The sequence below is a fragment of the Eptesicus fuscus genome, chromosome 9, assembly GCF_027574615.1.
Source record: "Eptesicus fuscus isolate TK198812 chromosome 9, DD_ASM_mEF_20220401, whole genome shotgun sequence".
Taxonomy (NCBI): Eukaryota; Metazoa; Chordata; class Mammalia; order Chiroptera; family Vespertilionidae; genus Eptesicus; species Eptesicus fuscus.
In genome coordinates, this window is record NC_072481.1 from 45,835,518 (window position 1) to 45,860,661 (window position 25,144).

General features: G+C 43.6%; 1 protein-coding gene and 1 pseudogene across 1 annotated transcript in view; one reads left to right on the top strand and one right to left on the bottom strand.

Moving 5' to 3' along the window:
• The window catches only part of JAK1 (Janus kinase 1), a 134,462-nt gene extending 124,312 nt beyond the window's left edge, over nt 1-10,150 (bottom strand). The window contains exon 1 of the mRNA XM_054720877.1: nt 9,898-10,150. The gene's annotated coding sequence lies outside the window, so the exon portion shown is untranslated. The remainder of the gene's footprint in view (nt 1-9,897) is intronic.
• A 6,787-nt stretch (nt 10,151-16,937) lies between these two features.
• Nucleotides 16,938-20,309, top strand: LOC103284240 (NADH-cytochrome b5 reductase 3-like; annotated as a pseudogene).
• Nucleotides 20,310-25,144: the final 4,835 nt, after the last annotated feature.

Consider the following 25,144-nt stretch of genomic DNA (forward strand, 5'->3'; position numbering starts at 1 on the left):
AGGCAAAGCAGCAATATGCTGGGAGGGAGAACTGAGAGGCCATGGCCAGCTGCTGAATGTGGGGTGCGGGGCAAGGAAAGGGAGCGATCAAGACGCTTCTAAGGCACCAGTCAGCAAACTCTGGCCACCAAATCTGGCCTGCCACCAAGAAGCTCTACAAATTTTTACCTTTTTAAATAGTTGGGGGAAAATAATATTTTGTTTCAACGGGAAATTCAAACTTCAGTGTCCATGCCTAAAGTTTTATTGGAATACAGCCACACTCGTTGGTTTACATGTTGTCTATGTTTGCTTTCGTTCCACAACAGCAGAATTGCATAAAGGTAGCAGAGAAGGCATGACCTTCAAAGCTGAAAATATTTACTGTTTTTCCCTGTACAGAGAAACTTTTCTGACCACTGATCTAAGGCTTTGAGGGTGGTGGTCAGAGATGTTAAGAGGAACAAAGAAATCCCCCTTTGGTATGGCTGGGTGAGAAAGAGAGATATCAATTTTGAAGCAGTTAAAGGGGCAGTGTCCAAAGGCATCCAGGTGAGGCAGTCCAGCATGACCCGGAAAGCTCACCTCCACCCCAAATGGGGCCGAGGCCCCTGCTGTTTCCTCTGTCTGGACCCTGCCTCCAGATCATGACATGACCTGGCTCCTAACCATCACTCAGATCTGAGCTCAGATGTCACTTCCTCGGAGTGAGCATTCTCCCACCCACCGAATTATTCTCTACCCATTACCTTACTATTTTCTTTATTGCACTTGTAACCACCTGAAATTACCCCATTTATCGACGTGTTTAACATCTTAGAATGGTGGCTCCTTAAGGACAGAGGCCTTGCCTCTTATTCCCCACAGAGTCCCCACTGCCTTGAATAGTGCCTGATGCTCCTCAACCAGTATTTGTGGAGGTAGGGAGTGAAGACGACGGAACGTGAATACAAGGAACAACTGGAGCTCAAGTGAAAGCAGGTCATAACCTGCACAGTTTAGGAACAAATGAGATCCGCCACGCACAGAACCTTTAGGAAAGTCTTCACTGGGGGATGGAGAGAGATGAAAGGAAGAGAAGACACACCAAAGAGAACAGCCAAGACACAGACAGGAAGGAGAGAAGTATTGTGTCTCTGAAAGCAGACAGCAGCAGGGTTGAAGGACATCTTCCAGGAAGGAGGTGTTTAGCAGTATCAAATATTTTGGATAATAAGTGCAAAAAAAGGTGTCAAAATGTGATAGCACGAAGTTCTCTCGAAGCAATCTCAAAAGTGTGGAGGTGGCTGTCAGGTTTAAAAGGTTAAAAAATGGGTTAAGTGGAAGGCATTGAAGGCTTTCAAGGCATTAGGCAGAAATGGAGGGGGGGAGAGAAGGAGGGAGGGAGGGAGGGAGGGAGGGAGGGAGGGAGGGAGGGAGGAGGGAAAGGTGCTCCCAGGAGAGTAGTGATGGGAGTGGGATCCCTTTTTTTCTTTCATACAATGACTCAAGTTCCATCATGTCATGCCTTGTTTTAAAGCCTCAATTTCCCCTGCTAACTATAATAAAAGGGTAATATGCTAATTAGACCAGACCTCTTCCAGACGTCATTTCAGATGTCCTTCCTGATGAAGCTGGGGCCGAAGGGAAGCCAGCCCAGCCCCGGGTGCCTGCAGCTGGCCAGAGGAGGGAAGCAGCCTGGGTCCCGGGTGCCGGAGGGAAGCCGGTGCCGGCAGCCAGGGGAAGGAAGGCCAACTCTTGCACAAATTTTTGTGCATTGGGCCTCTAGTATTTTGATAAAGCCCAAAGTAATATGGTCCATAGGGCTCTGCTTGATCAAGTTCCTCCCTACCTCAGCAGCCTGCATCTTTGTCCTCCCTGCTCCGGTGGCAGCGTGTTATCCGCCTTAGGTCCTTTGCACATGCTGTTTCCTCTGGCTGGAAAACTTCCTCACCCTCTTGGTCTGGCCAACTCTCACCCTTAAGATTTCTGCCTCAGGTCCTTTGCATATGCTGTTTCTTCTGGCTGGAAAATTTCCTCATTCTTATCCTAACTCTTTCACTTTTCGAATTTCAATGTAAAAAAATTGTACCACAAAGACCCCCCCTTTTTACTGTCCCCCACCTCTGCTTTATAGCAAACTAAAACATCTCTCCTGGTACTTAATATAATTGTAATAGGTGTATAATTGTTGAATTACTGTGTTTTCCACTAGCAAAGAAGCTTCCCGAGGGCAGGAAGCAGGCCTCTCTTGTGCTCACATAATAGTGGTCTGTAGATAACTGTTAAAAAACCTGAGAGCGTTTTTATCTCCACCATTTGTGCATCACAAGTGACCTACTTTCTAAATCTACATCAAGTGAGCATACAATTTATGTTCAGGCGAGTCCAGTTTCCTCTGACCTCCCCCTCCTACTTCTAACCCATCTTCATGAATGGTCATTTTAAAAGACTAAAAAGATGGGTTTCTTTGGAGACACCAGCATTATGTATGTCAAATGATTTTCCCAATTAGATAGCTGATATACAGTGATTAACCTAAAGTTTTACAAAATGGTTTTAACTAAACAAAATCAGTCAGATTTTAAATTTAGGCATTATGCACACCCTACTTTTTTAAGTCAGTTTTGTAAATTAGCCCTAAAATACTAGTAGGTTTGCAGGTGTACTTGGCAAAGAAAAGTGTGCCTCGTTATGATATGAATCACAGCTGTCTGCCTCTCTGTGTTTAATAACAAGATTTTTCAGTGGGAAAATATACACTTGGCAGACTGTTTTCTCCTGAGATTTCCTTTTCTTTTGTCTTTTGTCTCATTACCATAACATAAAAGATTATTTTAAATTCTACTAATTGAAAAAACTGCTGTAAATTACAGCTTTGCTACAGTCTGGGCCAATTAACTTTGCAAATAAGCCTGCAGATATAATTGTGCTTAACTGAAGAAACTGTTGTCAGTTCTAATGCCCCTTAAGCCCTTTAAACCACCATTAAAAACCAGAGCGGCATTAATTACAAATTGTTCTTATCTATCTCTACTTCATAACTTGTCTGATTTACCCAATGTACCTGAAAATCCAGTAAAACCTTGATGAAATGGACTAATTCAATCGAGGGGGTGTCCGTTAAAAGCTGAAAGTCTGTTATACAACAAAGTAGGTTTTCCGAATGCATATGTTAAAAATTTGACAAATTAGTTCACCTGTTTTTGCTTATGTAGATACATTTGTGTGAAAGGTTTAATTTCACAGGGAAGTTTTCCATATGTGTTCCTGTAATTTTAAATTTATACTGAGTAGGCCTAGTAAATACGTTCACTCACCAGTCACCCCGAGGAAACAAATACTGGCTGGGGCATCACACAGGGAACATCAGCTGGCACCATTCAAACTGCTGCAGGAAGTTACACCAGGAAACAACAGAACCAATTACCAGAACCAATTACCACTGGAGATGCAATGTGATCAGGTGCTAATCATTCGCTGAACATTGTTTAGGAGCGGTGACTCTTGGATTTAAATACATAGCCTATAGTTGTACATATGTAATATTTATTAGTATATTTTCCAACATATGATCTATATGTCCAAAATAATAGTGAATAACAAAAAAATAACCTGTTAATTTAATTATAAACAAATCTTGGTTAAAAGCATTTTAAAATTAAAAGGGTGTTAATTTTCACATATGACATATGGACCAGAAATTTTGTCTGTTAAATCTGAAGTTCATTAAATCGAGGTTCACAAAACTGAGGGTTTATTGTAGGGTTTTTTTTTTTTTAAATAAAAAATACCTAAAGGTCAACCTGTTCACCATTTGAACTGAACTCCCCCACCTACTGCTCCCCCAAATACAAATTAGGGAGTTTTACTGTGTTTTTCCTTCTCAAATGGGAAGACAAGGAAAAGACAGTTAACTCCTTTGCTATCAAAGCAGAGGAAATAGAATATCGAGAGTTCTTTTTCAATCAGGTGGCAACTACTGTTCTTGAGAAAATATGAGTAAGTGCAACATAAACATCAGAGAAATAACTAAAGACATATTTAAAATATGATTAGTAGAAAAAAACCGATTTTTTGTACAATTTTATATTTTGGGTAAACCATGCTTTAGGAAAGCACAATACATACATAGAAATAGAAACTGATAAAACAGCATTCAGGGGAGACTGACTATATATTTACGAGTCCCTGGCACATTATCTGATTTATAAGATTTTTTTTTTTTTATTTCCACAAGAATCTGAAGACACCATTTTACAAACAGGTATGTATGTACTCCCCTACCAACAGTCCAACCTTGCTAAGAATCAGTGACAGCAACACAGTATCTTTCTATTAACTTTCCAAGAAACTCTAGTACATTCCTACCAAATTATATACTTTGGATGGCATTTAAAGTTGAATTAAAGGCACCTTTGTTTCTCATCTTTCCTTAAAAACAGAGTAAAACCTAATTTATCTATCACTTTAGGTGCTATATAATATACTCTTCTAGACTTGAGAAACTGCCTTCTTTTAAGTACCTAAACTTTTATGATTTATCCATTTCTAACTGAAGCCTACCTAATAGAGAATTTGTCCATCACTCTGTTTGCATTTATGGGTTGCACTTCCCTACAATCTTAAATAGCATTCTTAATATAATTTGAGCTCTTTATTTTTCTTACACACAGCATGCTCACCAATACAAAAAAAAAAAAAAAAAACAACAACAAAAAACCAACAACGTTAGCTTTGTGCCTAGCACTATTCCAAAATCTCTAGGTGTAGTCATTCAATCCTCGATCTCAGAGGTGGGTGCCATCTTCATCTTCATTTGATGAGTAAGGAAATAAAAGTTACTTGCCCACATTCTCACAGCTGGGATCACACCAAGCAGTTTGGCTTCAGAGCTTCCAAAAACACAGATTATGAAAAATAAGGATAAATACGATGAATCAATCTCTGATCTCTCTACAGGTATAATAAGTTGACCTGATTTAGTCTTCCCCAACTGGGCTCAAGTTATTACTGCCTTCTTTGCAAGCCACAGCTCGTTTTTAGGTTTCTCAGAGTCAGCCTCCTCTCACAGATCACTCTTAAGTAACTTTCCCTGAAGGGTTAAAATAACTTCGCCTTTTGGCTAAGATCAAGTGTAAAATAACTTTGTGGACCAGAGTCCTCACTGGTTTTCATTCTAAAGAAAACCTATTCTTTGAGCTTGTCCTATTGCAATCCTGACAGCAGCTTCTTACTCCACCCACCACTTGCTCCAAGCAGAGTTAACTTCTCTTCAGTGCCAGACACTTAGTAGGTACCCAAGGGATGTTTGTATATACAAAGAATGAGTTAATTAGTCTGTAAAGAAAAAAAAGGGGGCGGGGGGAGGACTACTTATTAGTCCTCAAACTTAAGGAATGCCATGAAGGTTTCTAGAAAACGTTCTACAACCACTAAGTAAGATTTTCTTAGTTGAATGTGTAAAATCTGCAACTGAGAAACACTGAATGAACAGGCCCAAGGGTCTTCCACTAGACTGTAAACGCTGTAAGGGCAAGGATTTTTGCCTTTGTTCTTTTGAGACTCACAGCAGGAGCTCAATATGTATTTACTGAATGAATATATGAACCAAGTGCTGTGTGAATATTATGCTAAGTAAATTCAGTTACTAAAGATAAACATATTCCAACAGAGACCAGCTCTATCTTCTGGCCAGAGTAGACAAAGAAATTTTCATTTTGTGCCCTGGCTGGGCGGCTCAGTTGGTTAAAGCATCATCCCAATACGGCAATGTTGTGGGGCCAGTCCCTGGTCAGGGCACATACAAGAATCAACCAATGAATGTATAAATAAGTGGAACAAATAAGATGTTTCTCTCTCTCTCTCTCTCTCTCTCTCTCTCTCTCTCTCTCTCTCTCCCCAATCAATAGAAATTTTCATTTTGCTTCTAAAGCAGATCTTGCCTCTAGACTGAGCAATTTATTCACAGAGCACCAGGGAAAATATCTATGGCCACTGCCAGTTGTTAAGAACCACAGGTCATAAAACCTTGGAAGTAAATAGATCACAGAACTGAACTTAATGTTGTAGGCTCTCTTGTTGCTTAAAAAAGTTAGTGCACTTCAGAAGGAAGAATACTCATAGGAAAGTGGCTTCCTGCCCCTGAAACCCGATTATTTCAACATGGCAGCTATTTAAAACCCCACGTTACCATAGGGTTTTCAAGACAGGAAGCAATAGTGGCACACCTAGCCCCGCGCAGGGGAGAACAAGAAGCAGAGAGGAAACAACATGCCTAATGAGAACAGGGCTTGGAGGGCAGCCTGCAAAGTATAAAAGCAATGAGCCAATTTCTCCGTCTCTTTTAACTGAATGTATCTGACATGGAAGTCATTAAGAAGGATAAAATGAAGAACACAGAAACAAACAGCACCTTCCTGGGTCACCAAGTGCTCCCCCTTTTCCCATCATTAACTTTCTTTCCAATTTTAATGACTCTTAAAAGACATTGGTAAGAGCTTGATTGTGCTTAATGGGGAAGGGAGTTGACCACAATGACTTTTCTCCTCTAACTTTCCTAAATTTTCTAATTTTTCTACAGTGAGTTTTCCCTCTTGCTATGAGAAAATCATCTTTATGTTTAAAGAAATTATAGAGCTAAAAAGTGGATGTTCTAATAAGAAAACTACATTTAAAAATCCTTTATCCAAAAAAAAAAGAACAGCAAGAAAACTCAATACCAAACCATCCAATCTTCTCAACATATTGCCTGAACCCCTTTCCTCCTCAACCACCAGTACATGTAACAACTCATTTATTTTAAAATATCATGTCTTCATCATAGTTACAATGTGTGTTTGCACTCACAGTTTCCATGCATTATTTATCCGATTTTTGCCAACACATTCGTGAGGTGGCCACGGTGAAGATTTTTAATTCCATTTTACAGGAGTCTGAAGTGAAACGATTTCCCATGACAGACGCCTGGATCTTCTCGTTTCCTACCTGGCATTCCAAAACAGGACTTCCCAAGCCCAGCACTACGGACATGTTGTCGGGGGTTTAGCAGCAGCATCCTCCCTGCTACCCACTGTGTAGAAGGAACACTGCTGTCCCCTCTCCCTACCGCCACCAAGTTATAACAAAAAACAAACCCAAAAAAAATGTCTCCAGAAACTACAAATATCTCATTGGACCCAAAAATCATACCCAGTTGAGAAACACTGGCCTAAAAGAATCTGTGATGCTCCTTCTGGCATCTCTATGACAAGGCTCCATATACCACTGAGCCACAATAAACCACAGTGCATCAGATGCTGCTTGCTCAGCAAGATTCAGTGATTAACCAATTCCCCATCCACTTAAAACCATTTTTTAAAATGTGGAAATGAGTAAGAAAATCTCCTTGTACAAATGTTCACATCACAGAGGATGAATCTAAAAGCATATCATCTCATTATAACAATATAAGGATATACATAATAAAGATATATAAAATGAATGTATGTGTTTAGGGGGGAAAATCCTTATCAGAGGAGTTAGAAAACAGATCTTGTTCTTTGCTAATAAACCTCATTAATGCAATTATACCTACTGTGCCCTGTATAAGACTGAGTACATATAAACCTACATATGTTCTCAATACTTGCTTCAGCTGGGTTTCTATCCAAATATGTGTTACTTAAAGCGATTCAGAAGAAATCGAATAACTTTAGAATATTACTAGAATTTATTGTCTGACCCTAGTGTTTGTGAACCCAGAATCTAAACTGGCCAACCTCACAATCCTGTTACAGACACGCAGTTTAAGTTTCTTCATGCTATTTAATCCTGCAAAAGCAACTCCACCCTCAAATTCATTCTTTTCACCAGCTTTTTAGCACATGCCTGAATTGAAAAGATTTTGCAATCTAATTCCCCCTAATAACTTAAATCTGTAAAGGGTAGATGCCAAATGATCAGAAACATAGCATTGGCCAAAATCATATTAAGGCTACCCAAATTACGACTGTAAATTGAAATGTAGTTATCTTTTAGGAAATGTTTGAATTATTTTATCTATATATGTATAATGTAGTCACCCTCTATCATCATTTCCCAATAGTAATAATTAGTAAATTGTGGACTGGGGAAACTATTTAAACTGACTTTTATTTAACGCAGAGTGTCACACTATAGTATTAAAAAATACATTTTGCAGCTATTTACTGAAACTAAGATACAGTGAAATTGCTTAGTTAATATAACATATAGAACTAAGAAGAGGTTGTATCATATTCATAATGCCCACAAATACTCAAGTATGATGTACTGACATCTTTAAATGTGATCTGGATCTATATATAGGAGACATTTTCTCCATATTACAAAGCATATCGTACCCAAAGTGTCTGGTCTCCATTAACCTTCACCACAAAGTACAAAAGAACACATTGATCCTTCACTGAAAACAACTCTCAGGTCTTGGAAAACATCAGAGTCACCAAAAGCAAAAGCAAGAAACAACTCAAAATGGGGTTTTGAAAACAAAGAACAAAGGTTTAATCAATATAAAATGCTCGCTTTAAAAAAAAAAAAAAAATTTCCCCCCACGGTGCCTATGGCCATACTCGAATCCTTTTCTTAAAAAATAACCAACAATCATCCTCCACGATCACATCTAATGGTTTCTGCATTACACTCAGTATGCTTAACTCTGCAGGGGTGTGTTAATGCTTTCCTCACTCAAAAGAAGTAAAGACAATTTTATACAGCTGCAAAAAAAGAAAAACGCCTGCAACGAAGAGAAAAACTCTTGATTCTCAACAGAAAAGGAGACTCTTAATAACATGTATCCAACCAGGGGCAGAAGGCAGCTCACAGACACGTAGTAAAAGGAGCGGCAGGCAGGACAAGGTCCTCTCCCCCAGAGGCACATAGGAATTCACAGAGAATATACATCCAATTTAAAAAAAAAAAAAAAAAAAAGGTGCACAAACACCTGGCGATTATCAGACCTTTTATCTAGTCCTCGCCCCTCCCCCTCCCCGGTCCTGGGTAAACACACACGCAAGGAGCCCACATCCCTGGAACCTTGAAGAGTGACTTGTGAGGGGAGTTGACTCTTCATGCGACGTCTCTCTAATTCTGGACCACCGCGCGGATGGGGTCTGAGGAGTGAGCCCCCGTTTCAGTTAGTAAGTCCTTTTACAGTAGGATGTGCAACCCCCTAGGTCTCTGTCTCTCTCTCTCTCTCTCTCTCTCTCTCTCTCTGTCCCTGTCCCCCCGTCTCTCTCGGTCCCTCTTTCCTGGCCCTCCACCTCCGGGTGCGTCTTGCGCCCTTCCCGGGGGCTGCCCAGGGCCTGGCTCCCAACAGAACCTAAAAGAGGAGGGGGCGTTTTCGGCGTCCACCGACGACACCCACCAGCCGCCGCGAATACGGCCCCAAATCCCAGAAACTTTCCCTCGCCGACAGGGCGAAGGAGGAAAACCGCTACGACCCTCCGCCTCCATCCTGAGGCCAGAAAGAAACCTCCTCTCGCCCCCCGCCCCCGGCAATGCTACCAGCGAGCCGGCGCTCACATTCTCCGGGCGACGAGGGACGTCAGCCCTCCTGCCCGCGCCGGCAGCCCCGGCGCTATAAACAGGATGTCCGCGCGCCCCGGGCGAGGGGATGAAAACTTGGGGTGCGCTCCAGGGGAGGGGGCGGCCAGCCTTCCCCTTTCCCCTCCCGGCCTCGGGCCCCGGCCCCGCGCCCTCCCCGCCGCCAGCACGCTCCGCTCGCCTGGAAATCCCCCGCCCGCACACCTCCGCCGGCCCGGGCCCTCGGTCCAGCGCCGCGCTCGCGGGCGGCGCGGGGCACTCGGCGCGCACGGACCGACCGCCGCGGCCGCGCCTCCCGCCGGCGCCCAGGTCCCGCGCCTCTCGCTCCGTCCGCGGCGGCCGCGGGCTTCCCCACCTCCCCTCGGCGACACTCACCACTTCCGTGTGCGCACCGGGCCGGGGGGCTCCGGGTCGCCGCGCGGGTCCGATCGGCGGCCTGCTCGCTCAGAGGCCGGCCCCGCGGGGCCCCGGCGTGCGCGCGCCCGGGGGCGGACGGAGGGGCGCCGAGGGGGCGATCGTGGCTGGGGCGCAGGCCCCGCGCTCTCTGCGGCAGCTGGGTACTCGGCGGCCGCCGCGGCCTGCGCTCGGCGACGCGACCGCCTCCCACCCCTCCCCGCGGCTGCCTCGCCTCCCCTCCCCGCGGCCGGCTCCGCCCCCCCTCGTGACGTCCCGAGTGGCAGCCCCGGAAAGGGGGGCGGGGACCGCGGAGGCTGCGGTACCGCCGACGCGCCCGACCCGGCGCTCCAGCCTCCCAGCCACGCCCGCATCCGGCTTCGCTCACGCCCCCGCCTCTGCCTCGGCGGGTTTTACAGCGTCTTTGAGAAACACCGATCTATGGGGGATGAGAGGTCCGCGGCGCAGAAGGAAAGATGGTCAGGCTTCAGCCTGAGGTTGGCCCCGGCCAAGGGTGGAGTGCCCTCCGCGTCTTTGTGCGCTGTGGTGCCTTTATCAGAGCCCTCTGCCCCTGTCCCGACCCAGTGAGAGGTGCGAGTGTGTAGCACTTTGACTAACGGGAATTTAAGAAATAAATCTTCCGACGTTGATGGCTTACTTCACATCCAACCTATTCCGTATTTCAAGAGCTCTTTTAAATTTAAGAGAAAACGTATTTGGAATAGTCGTAAGAACTTTACGTTTGTTGATATTTAACTTGTCCAGCACTTTTCATTTCTTTGCTAAGAATTCCTCAAAGTAGGGATTATCCTCATGTTATTCATGAAGAAACAAGTTAAGGCTTAAGTACCTTAAGGTCACACCATGGCTTAGATGCATTCTCCATAGGCTGCGTCCGGCCAAATCCTGACAATTTTACTTCCTAAATATCACTCCAGTGTTTCTCCCAAGTATTTCAGCAACATGGTCGGAGTTGCCACCGTCTCTCACCTGAAGAACCGCAAACCTCTTAAATTGTCACTCTGCAATCACCTCAATCTCTAATTAATTCTCCACAGTGGGCTTTTAAAAATTCTAATCTAGCCTTGGCCAGGTAGCTCAGTTGGTTGGAGCCTTGTCCAGATAGGCCAAGGTTCCGGGTTCCATCTCCAGTCAAAAGTCAAACAATGAATGCATCAATAAGTGAAACAACAAAGCTCTCTCCCATGCGCTCGCTCTCTCTCTCTCTCTCTCTCTCTCTCTCTCTCTCTCGCTCTCTCTCTCAAATCAATAAAAATGTAAAAAACTAAAAAAAAAGTTCAAGCCCTAGCCAGTTTGGCTCAGTATATAGAGCGTTGGCCTGTGGACTTAAGGGTTCTGGGTTCGATTCCGGTCAAGGGCACACGCCTGGGTTGTGGGCTCGGTCCCCAGTTGGGGGCATGCGGGAGGCAGCCGATCAATGATTCCCTCTCATCATTGATATTTCTCTCTCTTCCTCTCCCTTCCTCTCTGAAATCAATATATATATATATATATATATATATATATATATATATATATATATATATTAAATCAAATCTATTCCTCACTCCCAAGCTTAAAACAGTCCAGTCCTTTCCCCTTGCAAATCCTTGGATAAAAACCCTCCTCAGCCATGCATGGTCAGACTTCTGCAGCTCAGGTCACTGTGGTCTGAGGCTGCTCCACCTGCCCTGACTCCACTAACCTTGGACTTGGGGGATTACTGCAACTTATCTCACACTGAGCAAGAAGTGCTGGGTGTGATACTGGTGAATGCAAAGAGCATTCAAATCTAGAGTCCTGGATTTTAGGTCTGGCTCCCACCATTAATCAACTGTGTTACCCTAAGTAACTTGCAGTTTACACATAAAAGTTGTGGGGCAGACTAAAGGATCTCCAACTGCCTTCCGGAAGAAGATAGAAATGCTAACAGAGATGACAGGAAAATCAAGCAGGGAGGGTCATGGCCCAGCTGCCTACAATATGTGTTTAGTGTGCATGTCTTGCCTCACCTGCCACTCAGGGCTGTTTGCATCATTTTCTTCACCTGTTAAATTGGAGCATTACCTTCCTTATAGGGATAATGCTGAAGATGAACTAAGATAATGCAGGCCTGGCACATGTGGTACGTTTGGTAAATCATTGTGATTTTTTAAAAAATTGAACTGGGCTTTAAACAGGTGAGAGTGATATGAATGAAAACAAAAATATGAATCACATTTCAGATAAGGTTAAAGGGTTAAAAAATGCAAAGTCAGAAGGCAGCAATAACCCCACTGTGCTCAAGAAGGAATCTGACTGCCCTGGCTAGTTTGGCTCAGTGGATAGAGCGTTGGCTTGCACACTGAGGGGTCCCGGGTTCGATTCTGGTCAAGGGCACATGCCTGGGTTTCGAGCTTGATCCTCAGTAGGGGGCGTGTAGGAGGCAGCTGATCAATGATTCTCATCATTGATGTTTCTCTCTCCCTCTATCCCTTCCTTTGAAATCAATAAAAATATATTTAAAAATAATGAATCTGACTGCTTTGCAGGGCTCATGAAAGGGAATAAAGAGAGAGGGCCATGGTTGAGTTTATCCATTACCCTGTAACAGGCATTGCACTAGGTGCTGAGGATTCTGAGGAAAAAAAGACTGAGTTCCTGATCTCAATGCTCCCTGTAGAATGGGAGAGACAAATAAGCAACAATTCTGTGTGATTCATGCTCTTCTAAAAGTTACCACACAGGAGAATCACCCAACCCAGCCCGAGGAAATCAAGAAAAGAAGAAGCTACAAGCATCAGACAAGTCACAGGAGCCAGGGAGTATGTGGCATATTCAGACAATAAGTGTATATGCTATGTGGCTGGGGAGTAAGAAAAGATGAGCCTTATACAAAAAAAAATTGCCTAAAAGAAATAGTGTGTTTTTGAGGTATTTAAGCAGATTTTTATTTTAGAAGAATCAATCTAGGGCAAGGTTTCTCAACCTCAGCACTATTGACATTTGGGGCTGGAAAATTCTTTATTATGGAAGCTGTCCTGTGCATTGTAAGATGTTTAGCAGCATAGCATTTCTGTCCTCTACCTAAGATGCCAGTAGCAATCCCCTCATTCCTCCTTCACCCACCCTCCAAACCCCACTCCCACTCATGGGCCAGTTACAATAACCAAACATGTCTTCAGACATTGCCAAATGTCTCCTGGGGAACAAAATTCACTAATCTAGGGATAATGTGAAAAATGGAGTGGGGGGTAAGGAGATTAATAACATAGAATTATAGAGCTATAGATTGCAAGTGAACATATCTAAGGTAGTGGAGTAGGGAGGGATACCAGGAAGATGGCCAAAAGTTACCATCTTGAGACATAAGGCTGTCTGTTCAATCTCTCTGAGCTCACACTCCTCCTGGGTTAGATCACATAATTTTATGATGTCTATCAGCATCAAAACTCTGTGCATCTTTATTTAAACTCATATAAAAGTGATTAGCCAAGAAATTATATTTGCTTTTGAAGTGGAAATTGTAAATTACCTTTCCAAAAGCAACAGGAAAATAAATTATAGCTTAACATGAGTAAGATGTGATTTCTTCCCCAAGTTCTAATTTTCTGTTACTCTGGTATGGGAGTAATATGTAAGAATCATATATCTTCAGTGTCAATGGCACCCAACAAGTCAACTCCATTCAACAAATATTTATTTAGTATTCAAGTTCTCAAATTCTGAGTATATGGTGCAGTACACAAATGATCAATAACAATCAAATGAACCGCTGTGTGTACAGGGTACTTATTATATTAGGCCCTTAGTAGGAGTGGCCACTCAGGGATGGTAATATATAGTGGAAAAGGCAAGGCATCCATCTGAAAAATAAATGACCATGAAATGGCTGGTACAGGCAGGAAATTTGATAAGATTTCAGAGAAAGGAAACATCGCTGAAAATCCAGGTAGATTCCTGGAGGATGAGATGTGAGCTGGCCCTTGAAGGGTACTGAAAAACAAAGTGTTAAGCCTATATTTAGTTGGTGTTTATATCCTTTCTAGAATTGTTAAAGTTAGTTTGGTTTTTATGGGTGAAATACATTTGTGTTGTGTTCATTCACTGACAGCAGAAACCATGCATTATATTTATATTTGATTCAGCACGACTGATATTTACAAAGTGCCTAGTGTACGTCGGGCACTGAACTGGGTAAGTTGTGGAGTGATGGAGGAAAGAGAAAGGAACTGGCGATAACTCAGAAGTCAGCTGAGACCCCTTTGCCTCTCAGAGTTGCCTTGAACTCCCAGCCCTTTACCTGGCTTCTGGAAGGATACAGTTCTTTCAAGAGCGAGTAACTTCTAGAGAGACACTTCCACCTCCTCGTGTGTCATCTGTTGTGCACGGTTGTTGAAATGAAGCTCTGCCCCGTCCTTGTGTTCCCATCAAAGGCACTCACAAAGCTGCCTGGGTTTGGTAGCAGTCACTGGAGGTGTAGGTAACTGTAGGGAGGCATCACAGCTCTGTTTCGTTGCTAGCTGCTCTCTCCCTTTTCCCTCTGCCCTCTCTCGTCTCTTCCTCACACTCTTCACCCAAAATTACCCCCAAGAATGCCAAATTCTCCCTTTCGTAGGCACAGCAAGTTGCCCCTCCTCTGACATCCGAGTCTTTGGGTCTCAACTTTCCCTCAAGCATCTACGCTTCTATCCCCAAGAGGAATTGTAGCAGCAGCTATTAAGAGATAGTGATATTTTCTGCACTTTGTGACAAAGAGATAAGTGCACTGGTGACTAAGAGAAACTCAAAGTGCTAGGGGGATACTGAAGAAAGAAAGAGAGCGGGAAATGGGTCATAAGTGGTCTCTCTCTGTCTTCCAGATTCACGCGACATTTATTGCCTAATCACTACTTGGAAACTTGTCCTCTACTGCCTTCTATGGCTATTTCTCTTTCCATCTGTCTGTATGTTTTGTCTCCCTGACCAGATTTTGCACAGCTCCAACATAGCAGCTTTTCTCATTCCTCCCAGAACGCTCATGGCCAATAGGCCTTACTGACTGGTCTATTGAGTCCTAACATAACGGGAGCTATATCACTTGCCCAGCTTCACAATTTCCCCCCAAAATGCCACATGGCAGGAGTTTGTTTTAATTAAAATGAATCCAAATATCTCTAAGCACGTATTGAGTATTTATTTACCTACCCAACTGCTTGAGGTGGCTGGAGGTGCCCACTCATGGAGCACTGAGGAGAAGCTAGAAAGGACTAACACGCACTGAAGTTCCCCTGGGGACCAGCCATCTGTTTCAATTCTCACAATCATCTTTGGAGGTGAGATTAGATGATTTGCCAAAGGTCACACCACCACAGAGCAGGAACTAGAATTTTAACCCAGGAACACCTATCTTCAAAGATCCGATTCTTTTCACTACGCTGCTTCTCTAAAATAACAATGCTTCCATTGAGACATCTCCATTCTCATTATTAAAAAGAAGGGCAATTATTCACATAGGATACAAATTAAGCAAGAGGGCCCCAAACGTTAGAGTGCTGGAGTGGTAGAAAGAAAATTGACTCCGAACTTGAACCTGTGGTTGCACCTTTCTGAGCTTCAGGCTACTTATTTGTACACACACAATTTTACAGAGTTGATGTCAACACTAAGTTAAGTATATATGCCTGACAAGCAATGTTAAGTGGACTTTCTGCTCCCTTTTAGAGTGTACAATGGGAGTTGACACTTAGGTCTGACATTCAGCTTAGCTGGGCAGGTGTTTTTACATTGGGTTAACACATTACATTATTTGGGAGGGGCATTAGCCGACTCACACGAGAGCAGTTCAATCATTAACTCGCCATCAGCAGCAACCACAGTCCTTGGAGGTAAATTGACACCACAGTCCACATCCTTTGAAGCCCTTCTCTGTAGTAACTGCCACAGCCTCCTAAATAAGATGCCTTTAGTGTTGCTCCTAGCCCAGGTAGGAGGTCTGAGCACTATAAAATGTGGAGACGTTCGGGGACTGGTTTGGGGCGATGGAACCATTCTTCCAGGTTCCTCAACTACACTCAGTCCCGTTGACTTGTGTTTCTAAGAGCACCGGTTTGGCAGGGAACCAGAGCTGCATGTTTTAGCAGCTCTGCATAGTCCTACTTGTGTGACTTTGAGTTTTAAATCTCCGTTTTTTTTCATCTGTAAAATGGGGATGATGATATTTTGTCTTCTAAGATTGTTGTGAAGATTAAGTTAAATAATGAGGAAAAAAAATTAATGAATTCAAAGCACTTAGTACAGTACCTGGCACATTGTTAGCCCTAAAACAGTTGGTTGTTATGTTATTATTAGAAGGGTCTAGGGCCTTAAAGTTCTAAGATGCAGAACAATAAAAGAGGAAAGGAAAGAACGGCTTCTTTGTTGCCGGGGAATCAAGTCCGATGCCACAGTCAGGCATGCAGGGTCTAACATACCTTGGCCCAAGCCTCTGCTTTCCCTGTGGTTACCTGCACACACTCTGAAAAAAACCCCCTTAACTCCCCCAAGCAAATAGAATTCCTCCTTTAGTTTCCCAGAGTACTTTTCATGTACTTTTGTACTCTCCCTTATCACACGCTATTTTCATTATTGGTTTGCATAGCTGATCTACCTCCTCTCTACACCAGCCCAGGTTGTAAGTTTATGGACAGAAGAGACCATGTAGCATCTTTGTATTTGCAGTCACAGACACTCTGTTAAGCCTTGGGTGGATGAATAAGGGACATGGGGAAACAGTGACTTGGTAATGGGATTAGAATTGGGTACCCAGGGGACAGGGTAAGACCATCTTTGTTTGCTTCATAAATTTGCCTAAGCCTGGGTCTGAGCAGAAGTGTAGAGGACATGACATTTGAAGAATTACTGCCTGATGAGGGTGACTGGGCAATTTATGTATGCCTTCCAGTTACATGACTGGTAACTGCTGGCAGGGCCAATGCTAGGCGGAACACATTAGCAACCAGGGAGCCGAGGCAGAGTGATAGCTCTGGGTTTTCCAGCAGCCTTCAAGGTTAACACATTAAGCAATGAGGAGCAACAAGTCCTTCCAGGTGTGGCCATTTGTCAGCAGGGCAGACAGACCTGTGGGTAAGGACCATTCTCCCTGTGATTATGTTCGCTGTAAACAATGATGCAAATTCTAGAGATAAAAATGGGATACAAAATATGATTCCCGCAGAGGAGAGAACATTTAAGGATAATATTTCAAAGAACCTAGATTATGAAGTAGTATAGATCATAAAAGAGAACTATATATCTTGACTTTTCAGGAATCATCCCATTTTCATTTTATTTTATTCTGTTTGGTAAAGGCAACAGAAAATGATAATATTTATTCATTGATTATATATTATTTACTTCATACATTTTCTAAAAAAGTGATGTGCTGGAGTTAGCTCCCACTGGCTCATGAAAGCAGATTATGATTATTAATCAACTCCATGTTAGATGACTTCACGTTAGCATCTCAAAATCAGCCATAGTAGGAGTAAATACACCATGGAAATTGGCAAACCCTGCAAATTAGGATTTTTCCACCCTCACATCTTCTGAGAGCTTCTTGTGAAATATTTACCAGCACACCACTGGCTTCACAATGCATGATTTCAATTAATCCTTCAAATCTCCTATTTTACAGATGGGAAAATGAAGTTTAGAGAGGTTAGTAATGAAGTAACTTATTACAAACATATTGGTGGCCAAGGCACAATTAAAATTCATATCATCTGTCTCCAAAGTTGATGCACTGAATCATGATGGAGGGAACACTTTCTAACTCATTCTATAAGGCCAGCATTACACTGATACCAACGGCAGATAAAGATACTAAAGAAAAGAAAATTATAGCCAATATTCCTTAGATGCAAAAATCCTCAACAAAACACTAGCAAATCAAATCTAACAGCATATTAAAAGAATCACACACCATGATCAGATGGGACTTATCTCAAGAATTCAAGAGTGGTTCAACATAAGGAAATCAATGTAATAAACCTCAGTAATAGAACAAAGGTTTAAAAAAATGATCTCAGTGGTCACAGAAAAGGCATTTGACAGCATCCAAAACCCTTTGATGATAAAAACACTCAGAAAACTAAGAATAAAAGGGAACTTTTCCAACATGATAAAGGGCATTTATGAAAAACCACAACTAACATCATATTCAGTAGTAAAGACTGAAAGCTTGCCCCCTAAGAGCAGGAACAAGACAAGAATGTCTCTTTCTGCTTTCACCACTGCTTTTCAACACCATACTGGAATGACTAGCTAGAGAAAATAGACAAGAAAAATAAATAAAGGGCAAACAGATTGGAGAGGAAGAAGTAAGAACTATCTCTATTTGCAAATGTCATGTTCCTATATAGAGCAATTGCCAAGGAATCCACAAGAAAGCTATTAGAGCTAATAAAAGGGGGTGTGCAAATTCAGCAAATTTACAGGTGGAAATTAACAAGATTAACACACAAATATCAGTTGTATTTCTATACACCAGCAATGAATAATCCAAAAGGAAATAAAGAAAGCAATTCCACTAACATAATAATATGCCCCCCCCCAAATAAAATAGCTACAAATAAATTTAACTAAGGAGGTGAAATCTTTAGAACATTGTTGAGAGAAATTAAGGAAGACTTACATAAAGGGAAAGACATCCATGTTCATGGATTGAAAACCTTAATTTGTTAAGATGGCAAAGTGATTTACAGATTTAACATACTCAGTCAAAATTCCAACAGCATTTTTTTTTTCCCCAAATGGAAAAAAAAATCTACCCTCAAATTCATATGAGATTGCAAGGGGCCCAGAATAGCCAAAAACAATGTTTAAAAAGAAGAGCAAAGTGGAGGCCCCATATCTCCTGATTTCAAAACTTACTACAAAGCAACAGTAGCCCTAGCTGGTTTGTCTCAGTGGATAGAGCATCGGCCTGAGGACTAAAGGCTCCTGGGTTAAATTCCTGGGCACATACCCAGGTTGTGGGCCTGATCCCCAGTAGGGGGTGTGCAGGAGGCAGCCAATCAATGATTCTCTCTCATCACTGATGTTTCTATCTCTCTCTCCCTCTCCCTTCCTCTCTGAAACCAATAAAAATATCTTTTTTAAAAAAAGGAACAGTAATCAAAATAGTGTGCTATCAGCATAAGAACAAATATATGCACCATAAAATGACTTCACAGTCCAGAATAAACCCATACATCTATGGTGAACCGATTTTCCACAAGGTTGCCAAGTTTATTCAATGGTTAAAGATTAGTCTCATCAACAGGTGGTATTAGAACAACTGGATTGCCACATGCAAAAGAATGAAGTTGGACTCCTACCCGACATTCTATACAAAAATTAACCCAAAATTCATTCATAAAACTCTTGGAAAATATAGGGGTAAATCTTGGTGACCTTGAATTTGTCAATGGATTCTTAGATATGACACCAAAAGCATGAGCAAAAAAAGAAAAAAAAATAGATACGTGGGATTTTATAAAAATAAAGTATTTGTGCATCAAAGGACATTATTAAGAAAGTGCAAATGGCCACCTGTCTTGGCCATCACCACAGGGCCCCCCAGCTCAGCACTCTGGGCTACATGGGGACCTCCCCAGTCTGTCTCCTTTATAGCCTGCCCCGCTATCCAACACTGGACCTCAGTCTTCACTTTTGAAAGCCCAGACATCAATAACCCACTGTGGCTCATCAACAAGAAGATCATTAGCCATAACACCCAGTGATTTTACTTAACCCTGCTATGGCCCCATCACATTCTGGGTCTCCCTGAGGGTTAACATATCTACCTTTCAGCTCAAATCCATCCAGTCCAATCTCCAGCCATGACAACAAGGGTTAGTAGACCTGGTCATCAAGGTTTACTTCAAAGACACCCATCCCAAGTTTTGCACTGGAAAAAAAAAAAGAAAGAAAAAGAGTACCAGTATCTAGAAAACACAAACGAGGAGACGTCATTGAATTCCAAGGCCCAAATGGGCTGCTAGTCTATGAAAATAAAGGAAACTTTACCATCTGTCCAGACAAGAAATCCAACCTCAACATCAAGACAGGGAAGTCTGTCGGCACAATTGTAGGAGGAATAGGCATCACTCAGATGCTGCAGTTAATTTGGGCCATCATGTAAGGACCTGAACAGCCACACTGTGTGCCAAATGCTCTTTGCCAATCAGATTGGGCATGGCATCCTGCTGCCGCCAGAGCTGGCAGAACTGAGGAACAAACATTCTGCTTGCTTCAGGCCCTGGTACATGGTGGAAAGAGCTCCTGAAGCTCAGGACTACAGCCAGGGCTTTGTGAACAAGCTGATGATCTGGGAACACCTTCCACCCGCTGGTGCTCCTACCCATGAGCCAGGATGCCTTGTCTGCCCAACCTGGACCTCATGGACCACTTGAAGGAGGGCTACTTTGCCTCCTGATGCCTGGGCACTGGCAAGCAAGCACACCCCAAATACTCACCATGCCCTTTCCCCACCCAGTCCTCCCTTGCCACCATTCTTCAATGCTGTGGCTCCAGGTCACCCAGCTGGTCTGACCTAAGGGGTTTCCCTTGAGAACAGTTTTGTTTCTGGCCGGCAACCTTCAAGGTAAGCTCCTGTTTGGCTCTCACTTGGCCCTGCCCCTGTCCTCATGACTCTTCATCCCTCCCGCTGCCCCTGTCCCCCACAACACACAAATACAAAAGGGCTGAGGCTGCCAGCACCCTGCTCCATTCACCATTTGCTGCAATAAAGCACAGTCTAGAAACAAACGTAAATGTGCAGGCAGGCCGGAGCTGGAGGGGCCAGGAGCCTCTTCAGCCACAGTCCTGGGACCTTTGCCTGCCTCCCCTCACTCTCTGCCTCGGAGCCAAGGCTAGGCCTCAGCAGCACCTGACACTACATGAGACCATTAACACCAAAAAGTCCTGGGGGCTGTGGAGGAGGGCTGCTGGAGGTGAGAGGCTGCCTCCCATGCCAGGCCCCAGCAGGCCCAAGCCAGCCTAGAGCTTGGTTCTAACTGTGGCTGAAACAGGAAGAGGGTGCTGGCCCAGGGCTTCCTGAGATGGCACATGGGCTGGCAGCTGGGCCACCTTGAAACCCTGGCATTTTCCTCTAACACACCCAAGCATTCAGGCAGCCTTGGGAGTTTTGAGCTGCCAGCTTTGCTGAGTCTGATCTACTACAGGGCTGGGGGCTGAGGGCGGCAGGGGAGGGGGCCCTGGGCTCGCAGTGGGGCCCATGCATCCTGCCGGCAGAGCTTTACGTCCTCCTCCTGCCTTGGATCCCGGTGTGGAGGAAATTTTGAGCAGTTCCTCTTGTATGAGAGACATTCTCATTGGCCTCCACAGCTGTGTTAGCCTCTTGCATATGGGCTTTGTCAGAGTTATTTATAAGCAGAAAAAAATTGAAGTAAAACTTTGCTAATATTACAATAAAGTAAAAGACAACCCACAGAATGGGAGATAATATTTGCTAATCATATATCTGATAAGGGTTTAATATCCAAAATATATAAGAACTCCTACAACTCAACAAAAGACACACAACCCAATTAAAAAATGAGCAAATGATTTGAATATCCAAAGAAGATATACAAATGGCCAATAAATGCATTAAAAGTGTTCAATATCTTTAGTCATTAGAAAATGCAACTCATAACCACAATGACATACTACTTCACACCTACAAGCATGGCTACTTACAAAATGCAAATAAGTGTAGGCAAGGATGTGGAGAAATTGGAACCCTCACACACGGAGGGATGTAAAATGGTACAGTTCCTGTGGTAAAATAACTTGGCAAAAGTTAAACTTAGCCCTAGCCGTTTGCTCAGTGGTTAGAGTGTCAGCCCGTGGACTAAAGGGTCCTGGTTTTGATTCAGGTCAAGAGCACGTACCTGGGTTACAGGCTCAATCCTGGCGCCCAGCATTGGGGAGGCAACCAATCAATGTGTCTCTCTCACATGGATGTTTCTCTCCTCTGTCTCTCCCCCTCCCTTCCACTCTCTCTAAAAAAAACTCAATGGAAAAAAAAAAATCTTTGGGTGAGGATTAACAACAACAAAGTTAAACCTAGAATTACCATGTGACCCAGCAATTCCACTCCTACTATAGACACAAAATAATTGACAAAAGGGACTCAGACATGTTTATTGCAGCATTTTTCACAATAGCCAAAAATGAAAACAATCCAAGTGTTCATTAATAGGTGAATGAATAAGCAAATGCTGAATAGATATATCTGTACTAATAAAAGGGTAATATGCTATTTAGATTGTATAGACCGGAAATCTTCCAGACGTCCTTCCGGACAAAGCCGAGGGCTGAGGGCCAGCGGCACAGGAGAGGCAGTGACAGCGGCTGGGGAGGTGGCAGCACGGGAGAGGCAGTGGCACGGGCAGGTCCAGTGCCGTGGCCCCTTCCGCAGAGGCGGCTGGAGAGGGGGCTGTGCAGTCCTGGTCCCAGTGCTGCTCCTTCTGCAGAGGCAGCCACAGAGGCAGCGGCGTGGGCCCGGTCCCGGTGCCACACCTCCACAGAGGCTGAACAGGGTGCGACCTGCTGTGTCTCCACCTCCCTCAGGCCCTCCCCCAGCCAGCCTGGCCCCAGATCGCCCCCCACCCACTAAGAAGCAAGGGCCAAGGGCCAGCAGCCACTGACACTACATGAGACCATTCACACCAAAAAGTCCTGGGGGCTGTGGAGGAGGGCTGCTGGAGGTGAGAGGCTGCCTCCCATGCCAGGCCCCAGCAGGCCCAAGCCAGCCTAGAGCTTGGTTCTAGCAGCCCTCCCCCACAGCCCCCAAGACTTTTTGGTGTTAATGGTCTCATGTAGTGTCAGAAGCTGCTGGCCCAGATCGCCCCCAACCCACTAAGAAGCAAGGGCCAAGGGCTGGCAGCAGTAGGGGTAGTGCCTTTTCCTGATTGGCCAGGTCGCCTCCCGCAGAGGGAGGCCAGGCTGTGGCTTAGTGGGCCTAAGCTGTCAGTAGGACATCCCCTGTGGGCTCCCAGACTGTGAGAGGGGGCAGGCTGGGCTGAGGGACTCCCCCCACCCCAGTGCATGAATTTTTGTGCACCAGGCCTCTAGTAATAGAATAATACTGTATTTGACCATAAAAACGAATGAGGTTCTGATACATGGGTGAACCTTGAAATAAGCCAGACACAAAAAGACAAATATTGTATGAAATATATGCATATATGAAATATATAGAATAGGCAAATTCATAAAGACAGAAAGTAGACTAGAGTTTATCAGGGACTGGAGGGAAGAGTAATGGGGAGGTATTGCTTGATGGGTACAGAATTTCTGTTTAAAGCAATGAGAAGGTTTTGGAAATAGATAGTGGCAGGGATTGCACAAACTGGGAATAATTAATGCCACTAAATTGTATGCTATGGTTAAAATGGCACATTTTGTGTTCCATATATTTTACCACCACCACCACACATACACACACCAAAAAAAAAACAAAAAAAAAAAACCCTAATTAAATTCTTGTTGTGTGTCAACCCTTGTTGCATCTCCTTATCTTCCTCCTTTGAGCCCTCCCAATTGCTTGAAGCCTTTCTCCTCCCTGATGTACACTTGGCAACAATTTGTTGCTCACTTGGCAACGCCTGTGGAGAAGGGTGCATCAGCCAGCGCCATATGCTAGCCGACTGACACGATGTTGACAAAAACTGTTGGCATAGAAAATAGAGTATTGGGGCGGGGGGGGGGGGGGGGAGGACTTTAAAATAATGAGAGTATAAAAATATGCATATATTGTAAATATGTGTACAAAGAGTAGTTTGAATAGTTTCTAGGTTCTAGAAAACACAGAAAAGCCACATTTGATAGCTTTAGAAACTTGTCCTGGGAGATGAGCTTTCTCCTGGATCATCTATCTCAAGGGTTTGGGGGAACAAAGCTGTGGCAACTCAGCCTCCTAACACAGATTGTCCCCAAGTATTAGGCCACAAAGACAGGGTTTCTTCACTTATATTCTCTCTTGTTTTGTTATCCTAAATTTGGCAAAATCTTTGGTTGACTACTTGGACTCTTCACGATTACCTTGAAGCTTAAGGGTATTTTTTTGTGGACCATCCCTTTTTTCATTTTTATTTTTCATTTTTTGTATGTGTGTGTGTGTGTTTAATCCTCACCCGAGGATATTTTTCCATTGATTTTTAGAGAGAGTGGAAAGGTGGGGGAAAGACAAGAGAGAAATATCGATGTAGAGAGACACATCGATTGGTTGCCTCCCGCATGCGCCCTGATCAGGGCTGGGGAATCAAGCTGCAACCAGTATGTGCCCTTGACTGGAATCGAACTCGGGATCCTTCAGTCCGCAGGCTGATGCTCTATCCACTGAGCCAAACTGGCTAGGGTGCCATGACTTCCTTTTACAAGTCAGAGTATGGAACATAACAGATTCCCTCTCTCTGTTCCACAGGTCTGCCATATGTCAAGCAACAGGGGAACTGTACACAATTTTGCATGCATTTTAAAGTCATATTATAAAGTATACTTAATATAAAATTATGTGCAGTAGTGGTTAAGAGTTGACATATTGTTGTTCCCATATGTTCAACATTAGTTCTGCTGGGACAGGTGTACCTTCCACCTCTGTAAAGTGGAGAGTATGACACCTACCCCAGAGGATTATGGGGAGGTTTAAAGAGGAGAAGGTATGAGAGGTACCTAGCACAGTACCTGACACAGAGTGGGTGCTCAAGAGGGTTAGATCCTTAGTTACCCTTTTTTGTTGTAGAGCATCTATGAATACCCACAGGCTTTCTCCATGAAATTTCCCCCAATGAACAGCCCATGATGATTTCCCCTTTTTCTGCATTCCGAAAATAGTTTATGAAAATACAACTCATGCTGTAGCCATTTTATATGTATGCAAACTTGGATCAAATCAGCTCTAAGTCCTTTGAGACCAGTTCCAATTATGTGCACTTTGCCACCCGCAGAGCCTGATGAATTTACACATATAATGGGCCCTGAAGGAACACATTAGGTTGAATGACTGAGAAGCAATTTGGGGCCCTGGAAATAAACACCGGACTTGTTGCCATATGATTTAGGTTCTAGTCCTGGTTTTCACATGTGTGAGCTTCGTGACATGGAACAAGAAACTTCAAGGCAATTCTGATAGTCCGTCTCTGCACTGATCTAACAGGTATGTCCAACTGCAGTGGACTGCCTCTTTGTGTCCCTCCCCAAAATCATATGTTGAAATCCTACTTCCAATGTGATGGTACTA